Raw genomic sequence first — 8,911 nt, 5'->3', positions numbered from 1 at the left:
CATTTACTTATTTTACACAATGTGCCTGCAGCATACCGGTGCCTAATGATGCGAGCAGGAAGTTGCTGGTATGGATAGTTGCGTAGTTTACTTGAATGATTTTATCGACAGTGATGCATGCGCACCAGTGATCCTCAGGTCACACATGGTGTTTCGCAGATTCAAGTTGTAACTGACAGACGGCACAGGCACCACTGGCTGTTAATACATTAGTCCAGGGGCCTTTAATGTTTTTCATAGCTGAAGTGTGAGTGATTTAGTGTTGGCTAGCTCACATTACTGCACAAAGATTCATGGGTAACAGTCTTGGATAGGGACAGGATCAGGGAAGTAAGGCTTAACCCTTTTATGAACCTGAGCAAATTGGCTTGAATTCTTTCAAAAAGATGGAATGAAGGTAATGAGCAACTTAGGCAGAAATAATACAAAAATGATCAAGAAATTAGTGAAAAGTACAAGGAAAGTACCTGAAAATTGGCACACAAAAAAAGAAAGTAAAATGGAAAAAGAAACAGAGAAAAAGGGAAATGAATGGGGTAACTATTTTTGCTACGAATGCTAAAAACTGATAATAAATCTGTCAGCTTCTTATGAGAAGTTTAATAATATGAATTACTGCTCTGCCTTGTCTCTCTCTTAATGCACTCCAAAGGGTGCACAGCTCCTGAGGTGACGCTGATTGGCTGTGATATTGTGTATAGATGAAGTTGGATGTATTTGATAAAAATACTTATTCCTTTATATTTTAATGTAAGGCAATAATGATAATTGTATAAAGTTCAGTGGTGAAGGACCTTTAAAAGGTCTGTATGTCACTCAGGGAACAATAAGCAGGTGAGACTGAAGAGTCAGAAAACGTTCGACACCTGAATAGTTTGGAGATCAGGGACGTTAAATTGCTCTCTGTTCTCTTTCTTCCAGGCCACCATCAGCGAGCATTTTCGCTTACAGGATCCTTTCACTGAAATCATTTACAATAACACTGATAAACATTTTTATCTTTTTACAGCTTTTGGTTCATTTGCATTGGTGGACAACTAGAGCACAAAAACAATTCTGCACTTGTCACAGGTGCAAGCAGGACAGGCTGGTAGCTTCAGTTAACTCATGCAGTTTGGAGACATGAGGATCTCTACTGTGAAAATATGTCGCCTTAACCTTTCTAAAATCTAGCAGGGCCCTCTTCGTCAATCCAAGCATGTGAGGTATGAAGATAAGTTAAAGAGAAAATCAGATAAACAGGTACAGCACCACTAGCCAGAAGCTTCCAGAAATATCTGCAGAGAACAGAACGACTAAACTGCAAAGTCGTCAATCTCTGACTGAGAGGAGCTGCATAAAAAGGCATGTGCATCACGTACCTGATGTACCTATTTAGGACACCAGTGCTGGAGGGGGAACCAAAACAGCCCAAGATCAGCTATGTGTCATTAACTCTCCAAGGCAAGGCACAATGTGATCTGACCTGCACTCACCGCTCTTTCACTGCACACAGTGCGGCTGCAGCGCGAGCGCACTGAGGTTCAGGTTATTATTACAGTTATCTAATATGATCAGTTGCCTATGCTGAGCAAACTTGAAAAATAAAAAAAATAAAAAACTAAAAATGGTATCTCATTAAAACCTGCATTCAACAACAGAAACTTCTGAATGGTCTTGCTGTCTTCAGCATCAATGCAAACTCGCTCAGAAGCTGTCGTATAATATCCCAATTAACGACCTTACTGCCGGAAATGCAGAGGTGTGTACCAGAGCCTCCGGCACCTGCTGCTGTTTAGTTCATCTACACAGTCTGAGTGGAATACTGTCTTTGCAGACTTTGTAAAGTTTTGACATTTTTTATCTGTTATATGTTGTATATTTCTAATTATTTCAACAAAAATGGAAACACTGATAATGAAAATATTCTTCAGTTTATGTTATTGAAGAAGGTTTCACACACACATATGTGTGATGTTAGATCTATAGTGCAATGTTATGGTTATTACGGTTTCCTCATTTGTAACATTGATAATGGAAAGGTTGCGCTCCCAATTTTGGAAAAAACAAACAAAAAATAAACAAGGGAGAAGGGGGGTGGGGGTGGTGGCACAACAAAGCCATCGCTCTTAGGGTACCCAGATGACCAGCAGTGGTAAATACACAAACGGCGCTAACGATGGGTCAGAAATGTGCAATGACATTTTTTGCCAACACTGTGTCAAACAAAAGCCAGAGTGCATATCACACTGAGTTTCTGTGAGCTTTAAATTCAAAACCTGGGGACCTAAACGTCCCTAGAAGTACACTGCACAGCAGGCTGACGCGAAAAAAAAAAAGTAATCTCAGTCAACTGAAAGTCTCCTGCTGATGATTTGAATCTATGACTTTTAAGGGGCAGCCAGCCCGAAAAAACACAACCACCATGAGGCGAATCAGCAATCCAACAGTGTCAATGGACAGTTTTCGTTGTATGTGTATGATGTTACATCATGATTACATAGTGATTTCTAATAGCCTGTTTTTGACTTTATGCCTTTCTGGTTCAGGTTTTGTCTCATGTGCCTTCAGATCAACAGTAGCTCAATGTGAGATTTATTGAGCAGGAGTTAATTTTAAAATAAAATTATCATTATTGTTTTGAGTTTTTTTGTATGGAGATGATATGCAAATTAGATTCACAGATAATGGGAGAATAATACAATGATTAATTTGTGGTTGCAAGGCGTGTTAAACCAAAATTGTTTTAAAACTGGATGGAGATAGCATCTCTGCTGCCGGGTGCATTTTTGGTGCCAAGACAGTCATACGACTGCCAGCCGTCGTACCTTTATCAGGATGTGGCACCTTTTCAACAAATCAATTACCAGCTGTGGCCATGACAACATCGCAGCAGTTGCCATTGGTTTGATTTTGTGAGTCTTAAACGACCATGGAGGCCGTTTAAAGTATTTTGCCACATTTTTGTTAACCTGATAACAACGCAACCATGTCACGTGCAGTCGCGAAACTTTGCACGTGTTTAGCTGAGATAAAAAAGTAGGTCACGCTCGAAGATGGGTGTGGTCAAAGAGCAGGGGTGACGCAAATGCGGCAAAGCTTGAGGGGACTACAGTTCAACTTTACGCCCCTGGCCAGCGTTTGTGTGAAGACGCAGGTTGCTGTATAACAGCTGAAGTGATCAAATCGCAGGACGGTTCGATGAATTTGCTTTGTCCAGCTTCACAAGAAAGTTCCCTGTTTTATCACACGTGCAGTATGTCCTCCAGTATAGTTCTGATTTATCGAATACTTCCATCATATTTCCGTTGATACTTCAGTTAGCATTTATCAGCATTTATTCATATTTACAGGACATGTCTTGAACAGTGAAATCTAAAGGTATGGCAGTGTTAGATAGACATATGGCCCACTAACGCATAAGGTTTTTAAAGTTGAGCGAAAAATTGAAAAAGATTAAAACTGCACATGAAAGTGGTTTTTGCCTTTATGAGGATGTCATGTATTTACCACTAAAACCTAATATTCAACCAAATGTATTTTGTGTGTTTTAATTGAGATTTTATGATGACACCAAAAAAGATCACATATGGGATAACAGCAATAAAATTTTTCACATCAATAATTATTAGTAAATATATAAAGTGAGAAAGTAACAAATATTAAAAGGTCAAAAAATAAAACGTTTGCAATTATATTATCTCATTTTAATGTGTTTTCTTTAAACATGAACCTAATTGTTTATTTTAAAATTGCGATGTCTTGAAATCATTTACAGTACTTGGCAACATGCTTTCATTGTTTTTGCAACACTAGAAATGAAATTATGCATTTCAAGGGAAAATAATCACCATCAGCGTAACCACAGTGCAACTCAAACACGTGTATACTGAGACGTACAAATGGACCAACCTTGCGAGGACTACAACCAATTTCATCTACTCAGCTTCTCTTTAAAAACACAGTTCAACTGTAACATCAGTCATACAAGTCCAGCTCCACCAGCAGATGTTCTGTAGTTACAGTGATCTCTAGTGGTGCAGCACAGCAACTGTGCAGTGTCTGCTCAGAGGTGATGTTATGTAATGCGAGCCATGTTCCTATCCTCACATCTAAGTAGCATGTGGGTTATTACAAAATCTGAGACTGAGCCAGCCATATCATATGGTCTGTGGAGAGGCTGCTTTTGTAAAAGTGGTGACAACTGGACGGTCAGGAAGATTCAAACATTGCCAACTTAGATTAGAAATGTGATTTTATCTCATAATGACATGCTGTTACATAAAGTGCAATGACACAAGCAGAAACTTTGAAATGGCCTTAAATGGCAGAGCAATAAAATACACCAATAAAATAACCCAATCAATCATTTCAATCTCATCAGAAAGCTTGAAAACTAAAGTAACTCAACATCATTAGTGAGGAGAGTTCTTGACTATAACACCCAAAATTGTATTTTAGACAGATCATATCACAATGGTGTCAAGCACAAGGGTCAAGCCAGCACCTCCTTCTCATCAAAAATATCCCAACATCGTCTAACTCTGCTGTCTTAAAACACAAAATGCAGCAGTTACAAACATTTACAGGATAGTTCTCCACAAATCTAGAGACGATAACAGACACATTTCTATTCACATCGCTGGTTTATAGCCACCATTTGACAGCTAAGGTGGAATAAAGGCAGAAAAAGATAAAGTTAAGACAGAGACTGAAGAGTCGAGGTGCGGAGCGACGTGTTGTTGCGAACCCTAACCCCGAGTGGAGCGGAAGAATCAGAATCCGGTTTGTTGCCAAGTTTTCACAGACAAGGAATTTGGCGTTTTGGTGCATACAACAAAAAAGATTCAGATTAATTACTTATTGTCTTCTATAGACAAATTTCAGTGTGCACAACAAGTAACACACAGCATATACACAAACACCAGTCTATCACAGTGACCTCATGCTATATATATACAGTATATATATATATATATATATATATATATATATATATATATATATATATATATATAAGTATACAGAAGTAGCGGGTGACACAGCACAGGAGGATGGGTTCATAACACTACGATGCAGAAGGAGCAGGAGGTGGGGTTTGACTGAGAGCGCCCTTATAATATAATATAAAAAAAGTCCATAGCATATAACATAAAAGCAGACAAGTACAACAGATTCAATAAATACGAATAAACAAAAAAGCAGGAAATACACACAAAACTACATTATTCAAGTTCATACAAAAAAGACAAAATTGCCTGCCCTCTACAAGCCAAAAGATCTATAGTGTTAACATGGAAAAGCACCAAGAGACCAAGAACTGGACATTGGCTTAAGGAAGTGACTGAGTGTGAACATTAAATACACAATAAAATATAGACAAATATAGTTTCACTGTATCTGGGACCCATCTATGAGATATCTTAGGGGCAAGGATTTATCTTGTATGTTCGACTTTACTGGGAAAGTAAATAATTACAACCTCTGAATAATACAATTTTCTGAAACAGCGAGCCTGCACATATATCAATATGTATGATTTCAGATGAAGGTAGAGCAGGTAAGCACACTGACAACAAACATTTGGCTGACACTTCACCACTGTGAAAGTTTAGGAAGTAGTCTATGTCATCATTATAGGCCACATTAAGTCTCTGCATGTTGCTTTTTCGACGCTCCAAATGGGCAGAGCATAACAAGGCAAAAATGCTCTAAATAAAGCTACCTTCAAATTAACTGACCACATGTTGAATTTATGAGCGAGTTTGCACAAACAACTTGTAACACTGTCTGTGGACATCTTTATCATCAGATTAACTGTAATAGTAAATAGCAAATTGTATCATATTGACTGGGATTGCTTCAGGGTCCCTTAGGAGGAGCTGGAAAGAGCTGCTGGGCGGAGGGATGTCTGGAGTACTTTGCTCTGCCTGCTGCCCCCTTGACCCGCCCCAGATAAGCAGACTACAATGAGTGGAGCCTACACACACAAGCAGAACCACAAAAGCAAGCCAGGCCCTTATGTCCAAACCAACAGTAACTGAATCTTTCAGAGACAGCCCTCTGCAGCCTGTACACACAATCAATAAGTTCAGCCACACAAGAGTTAACCAGACCAGAGACAAATCTCAGACATTAGTAACAAAACTAACAAACAAACAAATAAGTAAGCAGACTCTTTTTACAGCATCAACAGCAGAATAAAATCATCCCCACAGCTGTCTGAACATGTCTGCACAGCGGCAACAAAAACACCAGCTGCAGGACAGTAAAGCAGGTGTTGTTGTACTCACCTGTCTGAAAGTCGCTCTGTGAGCCTCCTTCACCGTGAACTCCTCTCATCTCTCTTTACGTCCACTCCTCTGCTTGTTTACTCTCAAAGCAAAAATGGAAATGTAACCAGTGCTCTGTCCCACTATAACCAGTCCACTCGCGTCTCTATCCCATGAGCTGAATGCAGATGTCAGGGATTATTGTCAATAATTGCAGAAAGTCCTCACAGAGCTCACGGAAAATAAAAGTTCCTGCTGCTGGATCCACGTGAGCACTTTGTGGTGTTAGCTGGACTCAGTCTGCACCTGTATCATGCAGCTTCAGGTGTTTGATTCAGATCGCACGCATGTTTGGCGCGTGGAGCATTAAATTACTTATTGATTAAGCTAAATGCAACCTATTTTAGCTATGTTGAGGAAAGTAATGCTAACCATAAAACGTAAGGACGTACTCTTAATTTGATCGCACCATTGTGCGTTTGTAATGTGAAATACTAAGGCCCGTGTTCCGGTGCGACTGCCATTTTCCTTTTTTTTCCACGAAAACTTTATCTACAAGACGCGAGTTGACATACAAATTAATAAAACCAAGGTGGAAAAAAACACACCACAAAACAAAAAAATAAATAAGAAAAAAAACACCACAAAACTATAAAAGTTATTAATAAAAACAACGATAAATAAAAAAAAATCTAAAAAAGAAAAGTCACAAAAATAAAGAAAACAACCACAAAAAACCCTCCAAATTATTAAAAGAAAAAAGTAACAGACTTAAATATTTATCAGAATTAGTTGGCAATTAATTCTCTGTGAATCAACAGAATAATTAACTTATGACTGTAGCTGCACTTGAATACACTGTTGGGTAGTTTAATTTATAATAAAACATCATATTTTAGAAACGTATTTTTTTTTTTCAAAAATCTAAATCTGTAAAGTAATTTAAGATAAATGCAGTGCCAGATAAATGCAGTGAAGTTAAAAGTACAATATTCCTCTGAGATGCAGTGAAGTAAAAAAATAAAGTAGAATGAAAATAAATTACTCAAGTAAGGTACAGGTACTTCAAATTTATATACATTTATACTTGAGTAAATGTACTTAGTTACATTCCACTACTGTTGAATGCTATAAAGGCAGAACTAAAGTTTAGGAAGACGACCCTGGCATTGTGGCTAAGGGAGCAGGTGTTTGAGGAGGGAGTGGAGGAGGCATCATAAATAAATAAAATCTAAACAAGTAAAATAATACAATATTTAAAAAATATGTACAATGTAATCTGCAAAAATATATATTCTAGGGCAAACTGCCTACAGCAAATTCTAGCCAGTCGTACAGCTCACCTGCTGCTCACATTTCCTCATTCACAACAACAACAGCAGCAGTGATCACATAGATCAATCTGATGCCCACAGAGCTGAAGCTGACTCGCTCTGCTGATAGTGTCACGCTGACATTTTCATTTTACAGAGCTGCATAGTTTAAATGGTTGTTGTGCTTTTAACAAAGAATATGACTGAATGAGGCCAGCAGTGATCGGTGGATTGAAAAATTGATTACTGGAGTAGGTGTGTGACTCCTGGCACACTGGCCTATATGGCTTTTGCATCTCCTTGGCGATCGGTATGTGTGTACGTGTCCAGGCCTTTATCACATCAGACTGATGCCCTGTGATGATACAGTGATCTTATCTACTTTTCAACCATTTTTGCTCTATAATCTTCTGTCCTAAAGTATTATTGTACACTTTCACCAAGTTCCCAAACCCCAAATATTTTGCTGACTATAGTTTACACACAAAAAGTTTGTTGATCACCCACTGTGAGATTGTCCAGATTTGCATTTTGTTTACTGGTGGTTGCATTCTTGAACAAAAACAGATTTAAATCTGCTGCCCCACTTCAGCGATGCAAAGATGTAAAAATGCTGAGCATAAGATAGTGATTGAAAGTAACTAAGTGCATCTACACATGTACTGCACTGCTGGGGTTCAGAGTACTAATACTATTCCAAAAAGAAGGGTATTTCTTTCTGGTGAGACTCAAAACGTATATGTACAATAATAAAAATTAATAGAAAAATGATTCAATAAATAAATAATTCTAATGATAAAGAAAGAAATTTTGATATACAATTCTAAATATGCAGGTTTATTTTGAAAATAAATAAATATGCATAGAAATAGGGACATAAATAAACTGGTTTGTTTTGTCATTTTTAAAGCCTAGATTTAGGCAATTTGGCAGTCGCCAGCTTGGTTTTTTGGAGCCAGAACTGACAGCCTGTCACTCAAGCCGCACTGCCCTTAAAAATGCATAACTAAAATGGAAACGGGTGAGTTATATACAGATTCACCCCCCTACAGTTGTCAGAAATGTTGAAAGATACCTAAGGATATCAAAACTGTTTTTTTTTGTACCAGACTTTAAACATGTTTATTAATGCTGTAAATTTTGGCATTTTACATGGGTGTCTATGTGGAGTTACTTTGTTTTGGAGCCAGCTTCAAGTGGCAATTAGAGGAACTGAAGTTTTTGGCACTTCCACATCAGCTTCATTTTTTAGCCTTGGAGATTGCTGCCTGGTCTTATCATGGATCTTACTCCTGCTGCCTCAACAATGCACCTCAGCTACAGTGCGCCCTGAATCCTATCAAATAA

Source organism: Plectropomus leopardus, chromosome 4 (genome assembly GCF_026936395.1).
Source record: "Plectropomus leopardus strain MGB_pleo_1.0 chromosome 4, ASM2693639v1, whole genome shotgun sequence".
Classification (NCBI taxonomy): Eukaryota; Metazoa; Chordata; class Actinopteri; order Perciformes; family Serranidae; genus Plectropomus; species Plectropomus leopardus.
The sequence above is the reverse complement of the archived record's forward strand: the minus strand, read 5'-3'. Positions refer to the sequence as shown.